Source organism: Hyaena hyaena, unplaced genomic scaffold (genome assembly GCF_003009895.1).
Source record: "Hyaena hyaena isolate Hyena2069 unplaced genomic scaffold, ASM300989v1 scaffold_1, whole genome shotgun sequence".
In the NCBI taxonomy this organism is placed as follows: Eukaryota; Metazoa; Chordata; class Mammalia; order Carnivora; family Hyaenidae; genus Hyaena; species Hyaena hyaena.
Window position 1 is genome coordinate 3718593 of NW_024080633.1, and position 18867 is coordinate 3737459.

The following is an 18867-nucleotide window of genomic DNA, read 5'->3' on the forward strand; positions in this document are numbered from 1 at the left end:
TATAGGTTATTAATCCCTGAACTAGATGATCTCCAAATTCCCTTCCAACTAAAAGTCTCTGATGCAATTAACTATAAAATAATGTTGGGGTTGGGGGGAAGGGCTGAGACAGTCAAACCCAAGTCCAAATCCAAATTTCACTTTGATGGCTGGTTACCTCCCGTAACTGATTTAACTTCTCTCAGTATGTTTCTCATCCAAATGAGAAAGACAAACCTCTACCGAAATTCTGAAGATTGATGCAAGCAAATCACACAACACAGTGTCCAACTTGGCCTCTGTCACATAGTAGGTACTCACTAAATACTAGTTTTCAACCACTTGGAAGAAGGATGTTTCCTCTGCTTTTTTAAAACGCAATTTCCAATAACAAGATGGAAATGCCAGAGAAGGCATTCTCCCTTCTTAATAGCATGTCAGGCCCAGTGATTTACCCAGAGTCACGATGAGTAAGGAACAGCAGTGACTCTACGTGATTTTGTAAACTACGCTCGCCTGGCCAATACTGGGCTTCAGAGGGGGACAGTACACACGCTGCCGAATCCTTCAGATACTTCCCTTCTGACTGGAGGCTGAGGTTTAAAGAGAGGTCCTTGGGCTGAGTCCAAGTTTAACTGAAGCTGAATTGAGCATTAGAAATTTCTCAGCTCCGGGAGAGTAAAAGCAGAAAGAAGGCAGTGAGTCCCACCTTGTGCATCCTAGCCAATCTCCCCCATCCCCACCCAGCCAATCCTTCTCCCGGCAACACCCACGGCAGCGAACGGAAGCACGCGGTGATAAAACACCAGCTAAGCGCTTACATCATTTTACAATCAAACATCTCCAAATCTGTTTATCTGATCAGCCCCAAATTCTGTCAGAGCGTTGACATGTGCATTTCTAAATAATTTCAGGATGTCAACCTGAATAGACCCGCAGAATCGGAAAGTTAATTATCTTTGACAACTTTGCCAGCTAATTTCCTATTTATATGTACCAAACCGGGGGCCTCTTTCATCCCCTCTTGTCACAAAGGATTTATCAATCAAATCAAGGCCTAAAATTGTCTGTCAAGGCATTCCGGCTTCCCAAAGGGGCATTTATCTGTTTGAAATCTCGCAGACTATCCAACGGCAGTGAAGTTGACATGAAACAGAAGAGGAGCCGCTTCCTTTCTGGGTGAGGCCCCGGCAGCAGAGGGCCCGCTGGCCAGCCCCGCTCCCCTCCCCAGGGCGGCACCCCCACCGTCCCTTCCTCCTCCTGTCTTTATCTGGCTGCACTTGTCATGCCCCGATTTCCAAAAACGACACTGGCTTGACCTCTGGATTTCAGCTGACGCGCCCCACCGAACACCAGGCCTGGCCTGCCCCAGCCGCTGCGCCGAGCGCCAGAATGGTGCTGCCGGGGAGAGCCACTGGCCGGCGCTGACAGGTAGTTTGATGGTGGCGAGAGGGGCTCCTGTTGTCACTCCTTCGCTCTGACAGGCAGTCGTGTTTAACTTTAATGGCCATTTCCGCTGCCTCGTTCCCTGAAGCTTGGCCTCTGCTTTAAGCTTGCAGCCGCGGTCGCAGCTGGCCGTGGGGCGGCGCGGGGGCCAGGAGCGCCTGCCCGTGATGCTGTCATCGGTTCCTCATGGGAAACCGCGGCTGCGAGGAGGTGGCGGGGATAGAGCCGGGATAGTAAGGCTGGCCTGGACCTGTGCCCGGCAGAGGCGCGGATGGAGGACCGTTTCCATCCTTTGTTCACCTATTCTGTCCTTTTTCACCCAACATGCTCTCTGAGCTGCGTGCCATGTACAGGGAGCCCTGCCTTTCAGGAACTCCCTGTTTCATAGATGACATTCATTCATTTCTCCGATGTAACTAAAGTATGTCAAGTACCTTCTGTGTGCAAGGTATTGATAATCTAAGCACCTAGAAGACATCAGCGAAAAAAATAAGGTGGGGAAAAAAAGGCCTGTTCTCACAGAGCTTAATATTCAATTACAGGGGTCAGCAAACTGAGGCTAGCAGACAAAATCCATGCCCCCTCCATCTGTTTTTGTAAATAAAGTTTTATTGGAATACGGCCATAGCCATTTGTGTATTGTCTCTGGTCCCTTTTGTGCTACAATAACAGGGCTGAGTAGTTATAACAGAGGCCATGTGTCCCTCAAAGTGTAAAGCATTCCCTGTCTGGCCCTTTACAGGAAACATTTGCTGGCAAATAAAAGTAATTTTAATACAAGAGACATGGAAATAGAAATACATGGTCCATCTCTATCTAGAAATACCCAGTCAAGGGCACCTGGGTGGCTCAATTGGTTAAGCGTCCAACTTTGGTTCAGGTCATGGTCTCATGGTTCATGAATTTGAGCCCCACACTGGACTCTCTACTATCAGCACAGAGCCTGCTTCAGATCCTCTGTCCCTCCGCGCTCCCTCGCTCTCTCTCTGCCCCTCCCCCATCGGTGTTTTCGCTCTGTCAAAATAAATAAACTTAAATAAATAAAAAAAGTAATACACAGAGTCCAGAGGGAAGCTACAGAGCAACTTAGAAGATAGGTCTTATTCACTGTTGTTGATACAATGCCTGAGACGCAGCTTGGCACAGGATAGGCACTCACTAAAAAGTTCTCATTGGCTGGATCAAGGGAAGAATAGATGTTCTGATGGGTAGGGACTGGGAAGATGGAAAGGCACCAGAAGGTTTGATGAAGGAGGTAATAAGCTGGATTTTGAAGAAAAAAAGTATTTGCCATGAGAGGAGGAGGGTAAAAGTTTCCTGGAAGGAGGAAATCAACTTGTAATATCTGCTATCCAACCACAGGACAGGAAATGCATTGAGAGAACAAGAAGCTGACAGAACACAGTAGCCTGAGTAGTGGGTCAAAAAGAAGAACATCAGGAGACTGGGGGGAAGTGATACCATGTGAAGACTTGTCTGCATAATCTTATGGACAACAGACAGCAAGCTGGGAATCCTCAGGCCCAGGCTAGTCGGGCCCCTCTCCTGGCTCCATGCCTTAGGGACCCCACACTTTGGAGTACCTTCCTTGAAACAAACTTTGGTCTTCATTTCTCTGTTTTGGGGTACTCTTAGTCTTTACCCCGTATGTGGAGTCAAACACATGTCCCCAACAACTCCAGAATTCCTATGTATAAGGTCACCCCAAGGCCCCCATGGCCAGCTCCTAGTTATAGGAGTATGACCTGACAAGGTCACGCTGCACGAGACAGAGATACTCTTTGCACCAATGCACTTTCACTTCTCTGTTCATAGGCCCTTTGTCTGTCCTCCCTAAAGCATTCCACTGGGTGAATCGCAGAGTTCCATCAACATCAAAATAAATCACACGCCAAGCACGCAGTGATTATATCCTCAAGATTTCAGAAGAAGACACTGTTGGGAGATGTGTTATTCTATGTGGACACAAAAACATTCTGAATGGCAGATTTAACATGACCAGGAAATGAATCGTCGTTCCCATCTTCCTATATTTGTGGTTGCCATCAACAAAGCACAACCTTTGCAAGAATCACTGGAGGCTAGTAGTATCCACAGACAGCATGAGGAAGGATGTGTCACCATGAGTGACGAGGGAACCAGCACTAAATAAATGCTAGTGGGCACTGCAAACACAAGAATAATGGTATTGTTTGAATATAAACAGGTTACAAAAAGCCATGGCATTACGAGCAATGGCAGCTCCTGGTAGAAGATACGAAATTCACCAGGAATGGCACACTAACAGTAAAGAGCACACAGAAGGACCCCCAGACCGGAGTTAATGGTGCCTGGACTCCTTGCATGCAACACCTGGTCAATAAATAAATTTATGTTTTCTGCACACTCTTCTGTATCTTCATCAGTAGATCAGCATCCTTTATATCGGCCCATGAATTTTGAATACATTTTATAATCAAATTGCTTATATAGACAAGGAACCCCCCAAATTTTCCCAGTGTCCCACATACCCAACAAGGGGTCCTAAAGGCACAAGGTGCTCATTTCTGTCTCAGGAAAGTATTATGTTTAGAAAAGAAGTCAAAAATTAAAGAGCAACAAATGACTTGGAAGAGGACATTTCCTTTGAAGGACACCTAATACGGCCCAGAAACTTGTCTTGAACCCTCTTTTTTCCTCCTGACATTCACCTTCCATGCTCTCTGGAGACTTCCATTTAATAAAACTGCCCCACAAAGCCTCCTCCCTCTCTGTGGCCTGCTCAGTTTTTACTTTCTTTCCTCCTGGCCATGTCAGGTGTCCGTGCAGCTCAGGGTGACCTTCTCATTCTTCTCAAGACCCAGTCATCTGTACTTGACTCATTACCTGATCCTGCATCTCAAAATGCTAGAAATATTCTGGCATGAGCAACCTCTCTCTGCTTCCAACCACAGCTTCCTCTGTGGTGGACTTTTGGGGAGAGGGTGCCAATGAGCACATTCATCTCACTAAGGTCATACATATCATCTTTGTCAGGCTGTTTCTGGATTTTCCCCAAAAGGCAGAGGAGTGGAATAAGGATGAAAATACAGACTGTGGTCCCAGCCAGAACAGTGCCTTCCAATTGCAAAAGACTTGAGTGGCGGATAAAAATCATGCAAGAGGCTGCGTCAAGGAGATCCTGAAATTAAACAAGAGGCTGCGTGTCCATTATCAAAGCTGAGGCCGCATGTGGCAGAAAGGATGATCGGGGATGCAGGGCACTGATGACACAATCTCTTATTTGTTCCATCTTGACTCATTGGTGCCTGACCTTTACATATAACAATCAATCTATGGAGTTAATATGGGTAAAAACTCATATTCAAATAGTGGATGGACAGAGGCAAGCCAAACCCCCTCTCATACTGCCTCTTGTAGCCAATTTCATATAAAGTACTTAAGTGTGTGTGTGTGTGTGTGTGTGATGTTGATATCCTGGAAAAGAAGTATAAGTCTCCAGAAAACAAGGATATAATAAGGAAATGCCATTTTTTAATTTAAATGTTTTTTGAAATGAATAGGTTTTATATTTCTGGAGCATTCTTAGGTTTGCAGAAAGTGAGGTAAGTTCCTATATATTCTCTCTTCCTCCCCCGTTAACCCCAGCTGGCCCTGTATTAACACTGTGCATCACTTGATACATTTGTCACAACTGATGGACCAACATGGACACACTCTCATTAACCACAGTCTGCAGTTTACAGCAGAGCTCGTTCTTGGTGCTGTACTTTCTATGAGTTTTGAGATGCTTTGTTTTAGGTGGATTCCTGCCCCGTAGGAATCATTAAAACTTTCTTTAAGACACGAAAACATTATCAAAGGATATATAGCTGCCAGGATATAGAACTCCAATCAATTTGGTCCAATTACACATTTGGTGCAGGGCGTTTATTGTGTACCAGGAACCAGGCCCTAAGGACACAGTAGTGAGAAAGAGAGAAACGATCTTTTCCCTCATAAAACCTAGAGTTTAAGAGAGAAGATGAAGATTCAATAAGTGATGACAAGTAGGCGCCCCTTCCAAAGGGCACATGCAGAAGCCACAATTATGTACACGAAGGGGACATTTGTCAAAGCTAGGCTTTGTCTAAGCTAGAAGCTGGCTCACGCCGCCACTACTAGCTCTGCAGGTCCCCGGTGTCTGGGAGTCCCAGATCAGGAGCCCTCGGTGGGTCCCGCACCACTCAGGCCCGTGGTGGTTCCCAGAGCTGCCCCCGGGCACACCCCCCGCTCTGTGGGAGTGAAAAATTCAGTGCCTCGCCTCTATGACCTCCTTGTGTGTGGCCATGCCGAGTTGGCCGGTTCATGCCAGCTTTATCTCAGCAGTGAATTTCCTGAGCTTCAAGGCCTGGCCGAAGTATGAGGAACACTCTGACACCGTCTGCCTTGTGTGCTGGCTTCCCGGGGCTGCTGGGACAAAGGACCACAAACTGGGTGGCTCAAAACAACAGAAATTTATTCTCCGTCTGGAGGCTCCAATTCTGATGCTGAGGTATCAGCAAAGCCGCATGCTCTTTCTGAAGCCTCTAGGAGAGAATCCGTCCCATACCTGTGTCCCAGCTTCTGGTTGCTTCTGGCAATCCTTGGCATTCCTTGGCCTGTAGACACGGCATCCCAATCTCTGCCTCCATCTCTGTGTGCGACTTTGTCTCTACAGGCAAATTCCCTCTTTCCACAAAGACACCAATCATTGGATTTTGGGCCCATCTTCAACATCTTAACTTGATTGCATCTACCAAGACCCAATTTCCAAACAAGACCACATTCACAGGTACTGGGGCTGAGGACCTGAGTATCTTTTACAGGAACAGGAGGAACCCCACAACACTTTCAATTCCCAAAGTTGGCCCACAACTGATGCCTGTCAGAATGAAGATAAGTGGGAGCACAGCTGGGGCCAGAAGAGACAGACCCACAAGTCAGATGAGGCCTCTGCCTTCAGGACTGTAAGCAGGCACTGTACTGTCCATTATGTGTTCATCCCAAAACATGTGTTCTAAGTACCTAAATCGCCCATACTGTTCAAGGCACTGGAGACAGAGCCTTCATAGAGGCTCATATTCTGGTTAAAAAAAATGAAAGGAGACTGGCAAGAAACAAATAAGTGGAAAGAAGAGGAAGCACTGTGGCAGGCACAGAGTGAAGGCGAGGGCATCAGCAGAGTGAGCAAGTGACTCTTGGAAGGTGGCTCTTGCTGGGGACAGCGGAGACCATGAGTGCAGAAGGGGAGAGGAAGCAGAGTTTCTCTGGCATGGAAATGGCTAGCCTGTGGCCAGGTACAGAGCTGAAGATTGGGTGACAGTGGTCAACGTGCAGGAAAGAGAGGGTGTTCCTGCTGGCTGAAGACCCCGGGGACGGGCATGGCCGGTGCTGAGGAAGACCAGATAGGGGAGAGGACAGTGGACTGGGGCGCTAGTGGATAGATGAGAGTAGGAACACACACCTCAGTCCACCGTGCCTGGGTGGCTTAGTCGGTTAAATGTATGACTTAGTTTTGGTTCAGGTCATGATCTCACATTTCATGGGTTCGAGTCCCGAGTTGAGCTCTGCGCTGACAGTGCGGAGCCAGCTTGGGATTCTCTCTTTCTCTCTCTCTCTCTCTCTCTCTCTCTCTGCCCCTCCTGCATGCACCCTCTCTCTCTCAAAATAAGTAAATTTAAATAAAACTAAAAAAAAATAATTAAGAGCCATGTCACTGTCTTCCAGCTGGGGGTACAAGGTCTCGGGGGGAGGTCACGTGATTCCACAATTGCCATGAGCAAAAATGAAAATGGGACTTTACAGAGAGGAGGGGACGAGGCTGGAGGGCAGAGGCAGCCCAGAGGAGGCATCAACAGAACACGGAATGCCTTGTGCACTCCTGGTTTCCTGTTGAGAGGCGGGCTCTGGGGCTAGCCTGCAGGTTCTCTGTCCTGGGCTCAAGCACCCTGGGCTTCAGCCTCCTCGCTTGTAAACCAGTGATGACAACAGTCCCTACCATTGGCTGCTATGAGGACCAAGCGACTGACTCCGTGGAAAGTCCTAGAACAGTGTCTGTTACACAGCAAGGCTTACTGAACATCCCTGATAACAGAGGGTCCCCTCCCCGCTGTTACTTGGGCCACTCCTACAAATTCTGAGTGTCTAGTACATGCCAGGTGCTGTTCCAGCTGCTGATAAAATAGGACACAGTCCGTGCCCTCGAAGAAACCACAGTCGGCTCAGCAAGACTGACACGCGCCAGCTCAGAGGCAGAACCTCTGGGCAGATCGGGGGTGAAGGGAACACGTAACTTGATCAGTAATGAAAGAAAAGCCTCATGTCCAGTGCTGGAAAGGCTCTCAGCCCTTGCTTTCAAAAACTCGACTAGCTGGAAGAAGAGAAATCACTTCCAGGAAGCAAAATGCACCTGGACCACCTGCTGTCGTTGCCGCCCCTGCTCCAGGACCGATTGGGCTAAGCTCCGAGCCGCCGCCCTGGCAGGACCCCACTGGAGCCACCCCCATCACTGCCTCTGCGCACCTCAAGGTCGCGTCTGAAGGCCACGGGATTAGGCAAACGGCCCCGATGACGGACCCTGGGACGGGGCTAACAAGCCATCTGGACGCCCTGAGGAAGACACCCTCTGATGATGCCCACAAAGCAGAGCCTCCTGCTGCACTGATTTCTGGGGGTGCCTGGTGTGGAAGGACGCTGCTGTGATGCCTGCCTGACTCTGCGTGGTCCTGTTAACTTTCCTGCTTTGGAAGATTCCCTCCCAGACCCACTGTTCTCCCAGATGAATGTGTTTAGCACTGACCAGTTCTTAGAGCAATTACCGGATACAAACGCACAAGGCAACGCACGTTCCCCTGAAGCTTCCACTTCCCAGAAATACGGTGGGAAGGACTGTGTGCATCAAGTTTGGCACAAGCATCTCTACAGTGAATGGGTGCTAATTCTCAGTCCACCTCCCTGTGAGGTGCAGCCATCTCTCTGGGCAAAACTGAAGGACACCGTGAGGAAAGGCGTCTGGGAAGACTTTGCAAACTATAGCGGTTCTGTCAAAAGCAATGGGGAGACTCTTGGGTGCCGGACAACTGTGGGAAAACCAAATGCTCATCGGTGGGTCAGCTGCCTAAAATCCCTTCCAGAACAAGGCAGAAAGGTCATACAATAATGGAGAAGCTGAGAACTTCCAAGTGGAAAGACGCTTAGAGATCATGTGATAAAATGTTCTCATTTTACAGGCAACGAAATCCAGCCCCAGCAGGTTAAGCGACAGGCCCAAGGCCACCCCATGGAACATGGACTTTAAACCCGGCTGTTGTTTGGGTCGCAGCCCTTCTCCACCACGTGGCACAGCTGGTTCCTGCCAACTGGGGGGAAATCCCTTGCTGTGACCAACTCCAGTATCCGTCCCAGTGAGAGCCCCAGACACAGGAACGAGAAGTTTAGACTCTGGGTCACCTGCTCTTCCTTGGGGACCGAAGTTCCAGATGGGCTCCGCTGACTTCCTCTGTGACTCTGCTTCCGCACTGCCCCTCACCCCCACTCCTCTTCATAAACTCCCCCACGTGCCCAAGGGGGAGCCTGTGGCCATTCCAAATGGTCTCACTAGACAAGGGCTTTCCACTCTGCCCAGTGGGCATTCGGGCCACAATCCTTCGTGGGGACGCTGTCCTGTGCCCTGTGGGATGTATAACAGCAGCCCCGGCCTCCCCCCACTAGATGCCAGTGGCACCTCCTTTCCAGTTTTGATGACCTATAATGTGTCCAAGCACTGCCAAATGTCACCTGAGGGACAAAGCTGCCCTTTGTTAAAAATTGCTGTTGGAACACAAGCTCTCCCAAGCATGCTCCCCTTCTCACAAGCCCATCCTGCCCAGACTGCCCCTCCGCAGGACAATTGCCCACACACAAGGTCCAACTCTGACAGTATTTGGGTCCTAGCCCAGTTTCTGTCCTTTACTACTACTGCCTTCTAGAGTTGACCTTACTGGCTTCAAACAAAAATAAAGTAGCCTGAGGGTGGCTGGGCTGCTCAGTTGGTTGAACGTCTGACTTCCGCTCAGGTCATGATCTCACAGTTTGTGGGTTCGAGCCCCACGTCGGGCTCTGTGCTGACAGCTCAGAGCCTGGAGCCTGCTTCAGATTCTGTGTCTCCCTCTCTCTCTACTCCTTCCTCCCTCCCTCTCTCTCTCTCTCAAAAATAATAATCTTTTTAAAAAATCTAATAAAGTAGAAAAAAAGAAATAAAGTCGACTGGATGGTGCTCTGAAAGCTAAGTGATTATAAGCTCCTCTTTATAGAAGCATCATTCCTGTCTGCATACACAACAGATTTCTTTTTCCTTTTTTTCCGAGTCACCAAAAACAAGTTAATCGAAGTGCAGACTATTTTCTGGTATCCTCTCTGAACAATTTTAAAGTCATTATTCTATTTTTGAACATTCTACAGTAGGGGAAAAATGATTATTTTAAGACAGGGGTATGGGGTTGAAAAAAAGTGTATCAGATAATAGTAATCAATGATTGATTAGAAATTTTACTAATTATTACTGCCACTAGCATCATGATTTTTATTTTCTAGCTTCATCAAGAAAGCCACAATTCTCAAAAGCACAATTACACCTAATGAGATAGAACCAGGATAGGGACGTCTTCCTAGGATTTCATTTCTCACCATCAATTGAGTTCGAACTCCAAGATAGCACTGAAGGAAGGATTCTCAACTCCACACTGAAGAGTGAATCAAGATTTCCTTTAAAAAAAGAAAAAACCTCATGTTCCCAGGCTTTTATTCATTTGTATACCTATAAGCAGCAGCTGCAACTTTGCATACAAGTGATTTCTTCCTACATAAATAAAATGTTTTTGCCATTTTTAGTCACTGAAGCATTAAAAAATAAATAAATAAATAAAGTGGAAGCAGTTGAAAAAGCCTGCTTTACAAAATAACTTTGTGGGCTTACTGAATGATTAGTTCTCGGTTTTTTTGAAAAGTCTGTCGTACATCCCATTCCCAATTCAATTTACACTTACCCCTGTAGACCTCTATGCCTTTTAATTGCTACTCTGATTTTTCCCCCAGTTTTATTGAGAAATACTGCTGCTCTGGTTTTTGATGCAAAGATGTCTTTCTCCCCAAGATGTACCGTGGCCTGCGAGAAATGATTTTCGGGGATTTTCAAAGTACTTTTAAACATGGCATTAGGAAATCTAAACATGAAGGCTATGAGCATCAAAGGCAAATGTGTCAGCAAGTAGACTGCCTCAGAGAGAGATTTGTCAGTCCACAGATTAGCGAGATGTAACAAAAACACAGAAAGCAGCAGACCTAGGACTCACTCCATGCTGGACTCAGGAGTTCATAGATGGACTGTTGACTTGGCTTAAGAATGGCCACCAAAGAAATTCTGTCATTGGGCATCCATCGGCTCCCCAGGCTAGTGTAATTTTCTCCCCCACATACTTTGCTTCCCCCTCTTCTTCACCCAGAGGCAGAGCAGGCCAGAATTCCACTTACTAAGTTAAAAAGCCTTGAATAGATACACTTAGAACTTTTGTATTTAACTGTTGGAATCTAGTCTATATATTCACAGAAAGCTTGCTCTTTATAGATGCCTCAGAGGTTAACATTTGTAACTGGAAGAGGCCATAGCAACAATCATCTCAAACGTAGGATACTAAAGCAACTTGTTCCACACATTTTTTACTTCTCAAGATTCTGTGGCTCAGAAGGTAGGCCTTCTGAGCTGGGCCAGATCGCCCAGGATGGGTGACCTAGAGTGGCCTTGCTCACACACCTGGTGGTTGACTCAGTGTCAGACGAGGAGACAGCATGGGGATGACTTGGCCACGCCCCTTGTGCCAGTGGGCTGACTCAGGCTCTCCCGTGTGGTGGGGCTCCAGAGAACACCAAGAAAGCACGCCACAAAGCACAAGCATTTTCCAGCCTGCTGCTTGCTTTCTGTGTGCTATTGTCCCACTGACCAGGTCCCAAGGCCAGCTCAGAGTCAGGACAGGGGTCACTACCAAAGGGCTTGCTAGAAGGAGGCGAATCATATATGGTCATTAGTAACTTATCACATTTGGTTATTAAACCAACAGGGTTGATCCTCCTTATTCACAGATTCCTTATTTATAAATTCACCTACTCATTGAATTAATTTCTAAGCCCCAAATCAATAGTCATAGCACTTTAGTGGTCATTCACAGAACGGTGAAAAAATGGAGTCACTTGGCACACATATTCCCAGCTGAAGCCTTCGGAGGGCTGAAGCCAGACCCTGCCCATTTGTTCTAGAAGAAGCCTCCTTCTTATAGTCTTAGTGCCAATTTTTTACATTCTTGTGATGTTCTTGCGTGTTGGTGATTTTGCCGTTTAAAATGGCCCCAAAGCATTGTGCTGTCTAGTGGTCCTGAGTACGACAAGGCTGTGATGTGCCTTATGGAGAAAACGCTGGTGTTAGAGCAGTTTCATTTAGGCATAAGCTATAGTTCTACCGGCTGTGAGCTCTGAGTTAATGAATCAACAGTATATATTAAAAGTGGTGTTTTTAAACAGAAATACACACAAAACAAGATTAGGTCAATCAGCTGATGAAGATGTTGTGACCAGAGGCTGGTAGGAACCTCACCCTGTATTTATCCTAGGAACAGTGGTTCAGTGATGGCTAATTCAGTGCTCCCTGCAATGTTCTGTAAGATAACCCCTGTAGGTAATGAGAATCAGCTGTGTTGAATGAACACCCTTTTCGTGCCAAGCCCCATGCCTACAGCTGAGTATTTGGTGATCTCCCTTCTTTCAAGGAGCTGAAAGTCCAGCCATGCACTAATCAATGATATTAATCAAGACACAGTTTTAGTGCATCAGGGAAGATGCCTGAAGTATGCGCCAAGACCTAGAAGACAAACAGGAGGGCTATAGCTCAGGTCTCTGGGAAAGAAACTTGAATGTGTAGGTCAGCAGGAAGTCTTCTGGGGAGCACTGTCAGGAATAACCCCAGGAAGAGTGGGAAGTCACACTGGGCAGAGGGAAAAGTAGCAAAATAAAGCTCAGCCAAGCCCACAGGAAGCTCAGGAGCTGGGAAGACTAATTAGGAAGGCCTAGACTTTGTACCCCCACATCAACCACTCATAACTTTGGTCAAGGAAGCTCCCTTCAATTGAGGGCCACATCTGGGGAAAGACTCAGCTGTCAGCAAATGGCAGTCCTGGCAGTAGAGGGGATGAAGGGTTAAATGGGAATGGTGAGCAATGCCCCTCAACACCCCCCCACATCCCTAAAAGGAGCTAGAGACCAAGGGGAAAGGGAGCTATACAAACCAGGGGGGATGCGTATTTAAAGGCCTGTGGTAAGAGAGCGCATGGATCAATGTGTGAACAATGCAGAGAGGGCTCATATAGGGCTGGGATGGAAAGTAAGAACAGGTGTGGAAGGAGATGAAGCTGGAGAGCAGGACCAGAATGAGATCATGTGGGGCCTTGGGGGCCATGGGAAGTTTTGGCCCTCATTCTAAGAGTAAGGTGAAGCCACAGAGGTTTTTGAGCAAAGGAAGCCATCTGCTGCAGTGAAGAGAACAAAACTGAGCAGAGTAGAGAGAGGTGAGGTTGAGCAGGCGTGGCAAAACCGGCTCCTGTGCACCAAGGTAGCAGCTCTGGAGATGGCAAGAGCTGAATGCAGTCCAGAGAAGTTTAGGCGGTGAAGCTACAGGCCCTGGCACTGGCATGGCTGTTGGCAGGTGCAGGTAAAGGGCAATCAGGGATGCTGCTTGGTCCCCGGTTTGCCTGAATGAACAAATGGAGGTACCAGTGCTGGGACTGAGAACCCCAAAGATGTCAGAACCAACCACACTGTACTGGAAGGTCAGTGAGTATGCTTAGGTGATGCTCAGATATCTGTGTCTGGCACTGTGGCTTGAGATGAAGATTTCCATTTAAGGGCCACAGCACAGAGAGGCTCACTGCTGAGCCTCTGTGAGGGTGAGACTATCCAGAGTACATAGAGAATGAGGCCTACATAGACCTCAAATTAAGTATCAGGAATGTCCCACATTTAAAGACCATGTGGGAGAGGACAGAGACAATCAAGGACCTCAAAGAACAGCTAGAGAAATGAAAAGAGATAGGGAAGACATGGTCACAGACCCCAAAGGAAGACACTGTTTCAAAGAGAGAATGGTCTGAATCAAGGGCTGCTGAGGGTCCAGTAGGATGAAGATGGAACATTTTCCACTGGATTAAGGACAGACAACAGCTGGGGGTCTCAGCTAGGTGAGAAAATAATCAAGTAGATTATTTTTCCCCATTTAGGGGAAGACAGCCCTGGGTTATCACATTGCCAGATGATGCATTCCCTCTCTTTTGGGTTTCACTCACAGAAAGAGAAGTTACAGGAATTCTTTGCACTTAGGGAAAGGACAGTGTGTGCCTTGAAGCCAAGAAAACACTGCCTTTGACAAGCTTGGGAATGGCCAGGACTTTCTTGCTAGAAAGATCAAAATCTTGGAGAGAAATCAAGTGCATGAAAATTAAGCAAAGGTGAGATATTTTCTCAGACTTAAATTTTACAGATTGTAACACCAAATCCCACAGGGTGTTCCACCGCCCTAAAGTCATTCATTCCTTCACGGGAAATGGACACAGCCATGCTGGAAAGCATTCTGACAACATTGAACAAGATTCATGGGCATGGCAATGTTTACAGCAGCGCTATCAACAATAGCAAAATTATGGGAAGAGCCCAAATGCCCATTGACAGATGAATATATGTATATGTGTATATATACATATACATATAATGGGATATTACCCAGCCATCAGAAATGAATGAAATCTTACCATTTGCAATGATATGGATGAGACTAGAATGTATTATACTAAGTGAAATAAGTCAATCAGAGAAAGACTAATACCATATGATTTCATGCATATGTGGAATTTAAGAAACAAAACAGATGAATATAGGGGAAGAAAAGGAAAAATAAAATAAAACAGGGGCACCTGGGTAGTTCGGTCGATTAACAGTCCAACACTTGATTTTGGCTTGGATCGTGATCTCACAGTTCATGGGATCAAGCCCTGCATCAGGCTCTACAGCACAGAGCCTACATGGGATTTTCTCTCTCTCTCTCTCTCTCTCTCTCTCTCTCTCTCCCCCTCTGCCTCTCCCACCTCTCTCTCTATCAAAATAAATAAACTTAAAAATATATGATTAAAACAAAGGAAGGAAGATCATAAGAAACTTTTAACTATAGAGAACAAACTGAGGTTGCTGGAGGGGAGGTGGGTGGGGAGGTGGGCTAAATGGGTGATGGGCATTAAGGAGGACACATGTTCTCATGATCACTGGATGTTACATGTAAAGGATGAATCAACTAAATTCTACTCCTGAAACCAATACCACACCATATGTTAACCAACTTGAATTTAAATAACATCTTGGAAGAAGAAAAAAAGAATTCACAAAAATAGGCCTATTTAAGGTAATGCTCCTGCTTTCCTGAATTTTATCCAAGGATAGAATTCAGTAGAAACAGAGGAAAATAAGATAATATGCACGCAGATACTTAATGCATATTCCTTCTAAAAGTTAAATGTTCAATATTTGGGGACAAATTTAATTAATATTTGTAAAGCAACGGGACGGAATACTGAGGGATCATTAAAATGAGTTTTGTGGAACCACAGAGGAAAGTGTGGAAGTGCAAATAAGACACAGAGGAGTGGCTTTAGTGTTATGTTCTCTGTCAGTACACAGGCAGAGACGATCAACAAAAATGGAATCATGATGAGTTGGGGGGGGGGGGCCCGGATTCCCAATTTTTAAAGTCATTAATATGTTTGCGTTGCTTATTTATTTAAAATATACAGGAGTAATTAACATCTAGAAAGAAGTGCCCAAGGAAGAGAAATGTCTTCTGAAAGGGCTTTGCTATGAAACTGAACACACATCACTATGCTCAGAAGAGGCCTGTCTTCACGCGCACTGAAGTATTCAAGATGAATGAAAAGGGAATGTCTTGTTCACTGTTAACTTCCGGCCCCACCGACAGAAGGAAAATGAACTCTCTGATTGCCCAAGTGTCTGGCGACTTTGAAACTTTGTTGCATCTTTCAAATCATCTCTGCAAAAGGAACCATTTGGGGATAGCAGTGGATTTACGTAATTAAGTAGACAGAGCCTACTTCTCAGGTAATTATACCTGGAGGGCTCCAAAGGTCCGATGTATGAAACCAATATGAAAGGTTAACAACTTGCCAGTTGTCTGGTGGACCTTGTCCCCAGCTGAGACCAAGTGCCAGGTCTGGAAGGACAGAACAGCATCCTGAACACTTGGCCCCACTGCCCTGTGGCCAAGAGATACATACGCCAAACCAGCACCTAAGTGGTTTCTCCTCCCTCTGGTCCCTGGTCTCTGCTGAAGAAGCAAGAGCTGGTTTGCAGATGCCTCTCTTGCCAACAGGGTCTGGCTCTCCTGTCCACTGCAACTGGGGACAGAGCTGGCATTCGAGATTGAATGCTCGGATTCCCAGCAGCCACAAGGCACTTGTCCACTAAAATTAAAATGTCTCCCTTGGTTCTTACCTCGCTGAGTCATAGGGCTCAGTCTAGCTGCTGTGGCTGTCTTTTTGAGAAACAGGTGATGATTAAGTCCTGGCACAGCCACTCCATCTTAGCCCTGGGTGTCTAGAAAAGGATAGCAACTTTTCTGTTCCAGGAAGGAAAGGTTCTGCTGTTGGTCATGAATTAAGAGGAGGAAGGACACACCATGAAGTGATAACCAGGGGCCGCTTCAGATTGCCGACCGCTGCTCCCACGCGTAGCAAATACACATTATATTTAAGACGGTGTTTAATTTGGGACAACATCCACAGGGGGTAGAAAGGAAACTTGCACCAGACACTGCAATGATGTCGTTAATATTCCCTGCCTCTTGCAAAGAGATGATCTGGAGATGCTTTTCTGACACGAAAGCCTTTATGTCTACAACACAGATGACCGACTGCCCTCAGAGAATTATCACTTTTGAGGACCAAGCATATACTTCAAGGATCCAGAGTCCTTTGGAAGGAACCAGAGTGTCAAACAACTATCATTTTCAAGCACCTTGAAATTATCTTCTTCCCAAACCATTAAGCCACACCCCCTTCCCCAACCAAGAACCTATTTCCCAACAGCCGGCAGAAATCTCAGCATCTTAAATCATGACCAAGAACCAGCCAAGAGAAGTAGAGTTTGTTTGCCAAAGTGTAGATCTTGTTAAATAAATCCTTCCTTGACAGTAGAGAAAGGCCTGGCTCAGAAAATGGCTCCTTAAACATTTTAATTTAATTCAACAAGGATTTATCGTATACCTGCTATCAGGAGCCAAACTCTGGGAGCTGAAACTTTGAGAGACAGAGAGAGAGGTGTAGTCTCTTGGTTGGGGAAGGGGTGGCAGATTCTGAATGATCCAGGCATTCTCTTGATGGCTCATTTCTCTACCTTGTCTTGAAACTTTTCTCTTATGGGCACAGATTTCAGTCTCCTAACAGCTCTGCCTCTTCCAGACAAGTTTGTCCTTCCTTGTTTATGGTCTCCAGTGTCTCACCCTGCCCAGAACCCAGCTCACCCCTTCTCCCTGGCCCCCTGCCTTATCCACCCCATCATGGCCTTCTGATTCTCTAATGAGCCACTCGTTTCCTAATGTGAGTATTGCCCCCACCCCAGCCAGTTCATAGCAGGCCTGCCGCTCCACATCTGTAAGATTGGGCACATGCTAAGGGCAGTGGGGGACTGTGGGCCTGTGGAGGCTGCCCAGGAAGGAAAAGCCTGGCTCACACACTCTGGGAGCTCACAGTCTATCCACACAGAAGCATAGCACAAAGGGTAAAATGAGGCGGGAAGAGCAGAGTGAAGGCCCAAGCACATAGCTGGTTCAGGGCATGAGTTGTAACATCCCACTAAGTGGGTTTGATTTTTGGGTCTATTACTGGGCACGTGACCTTAAGCACATCATTCATCCCATGTGATTCATCTGTGAAATGGGACATGAATCATATCCAAATCGGAGGATTTTCATAAAGCTGCAATGAAGTACCGAATGTATTATCATAGTGCCTGCTACCCAGTCATCCCCCAGAAACAGATTTAGCTCTCTTTGTGAAAGTCTTAAGAATAGGAGCATTTCCTTGCCCAAGCCACCTGCAAATATTCATACAATCTCAGGAAGTCCGTGCCATCTAGCACAGCTCCCCCTTCTACAAACCACTGCAACCAAGTATACAATGTCTCTTTGCATCACTGCGTATGGCACATGGGTGGAGATGTCTAATAACTCAGAATTCAGAGGCTATTAGAGGCCCTGCATCCAGGCCTTGCTGAGCAGAGTAACTCTTATCAAAAAGATTAGTCCTGCAGATAACAACTGAACACTCTGAACAAAATACTTAAATCTACCTTCAGGCTTTGGAGAGTGACCCAGGGCAGACAGTCTGGAGGGGCACCAGCACTGAGAAGATGGCGCTGCATCAGAGAAAGACAAGTATCATATGACTTCACTTGTATGTGGAATTTAAGATACAAGACAGAGGAACATAGGGGAAGGGAAACAAAAATAATAACAGAGAGGGGGACAAAACATAAGAGACTCTTAAATATGGAGAACAAACAGAGGGTTACTGGAGGGGTTGTGGGGGGGGATGGCTAAGTGGGCGAGGGGCATTGAGGAAGACACTTGCTGGGATGAGCACTAGGTGTTATACGTAGGGGATGAATCACTGGTTTCTACTCCTGAAATCATTGAACTATATGCTAACTAATTTGGATGTAAATTTAAAAAATACAAATAATAATAAAAAGAAGATGGCACTGCAGAAAGTCTGAGCTATAAGACACCGGTGGAAGCAAAATGGCAGCAGACAGAAATCTGGACGTTCATGAAGAAATGGAAAGTTTCACAGGTGCAAAATGTCTGGGAATCTGTGAGAGGCTTTTCTCTTCTTAGTTCCTTTATAATATGCAGTATTAGTTGAAAGCAGGGGTCAGCAAACTTTGTCTGCAGAGGGCTCGAAGGTATTTTAGGCTTTGTAGCCCATAAGGTCTCTGTTGGAACTACCTGCACTCATAAACCATATGTAAAGAGTTGAGCATGGCTGTGTTCCAATAAAACTTTATTTATAAAAGCAGGTAACAGCTAAGTTTTGTCCTGTAGGCCATAGTTTGCCATATTTAAAGCAAATATTAGGAGGGGCGCCTGGATGGCTTAGTCGGTTAAGCGTCCGACTTTCGCTTAGGTCATGATCTCGCGGTTCGTGGGTTCGAGCCCCGCGTCGGGCTCTGTGCTGACTGCCAGCTCAGAGCCTGGAGCCTGTTTCAGAGTCTGTGTCTCCCTCTCTCTCTGACCCTCCCCTGCTCACGCTGTCTCTTTCTCCTAGAAATAAATTAAAAAAACCTTAAAAAAAAATAAAAAAAAAA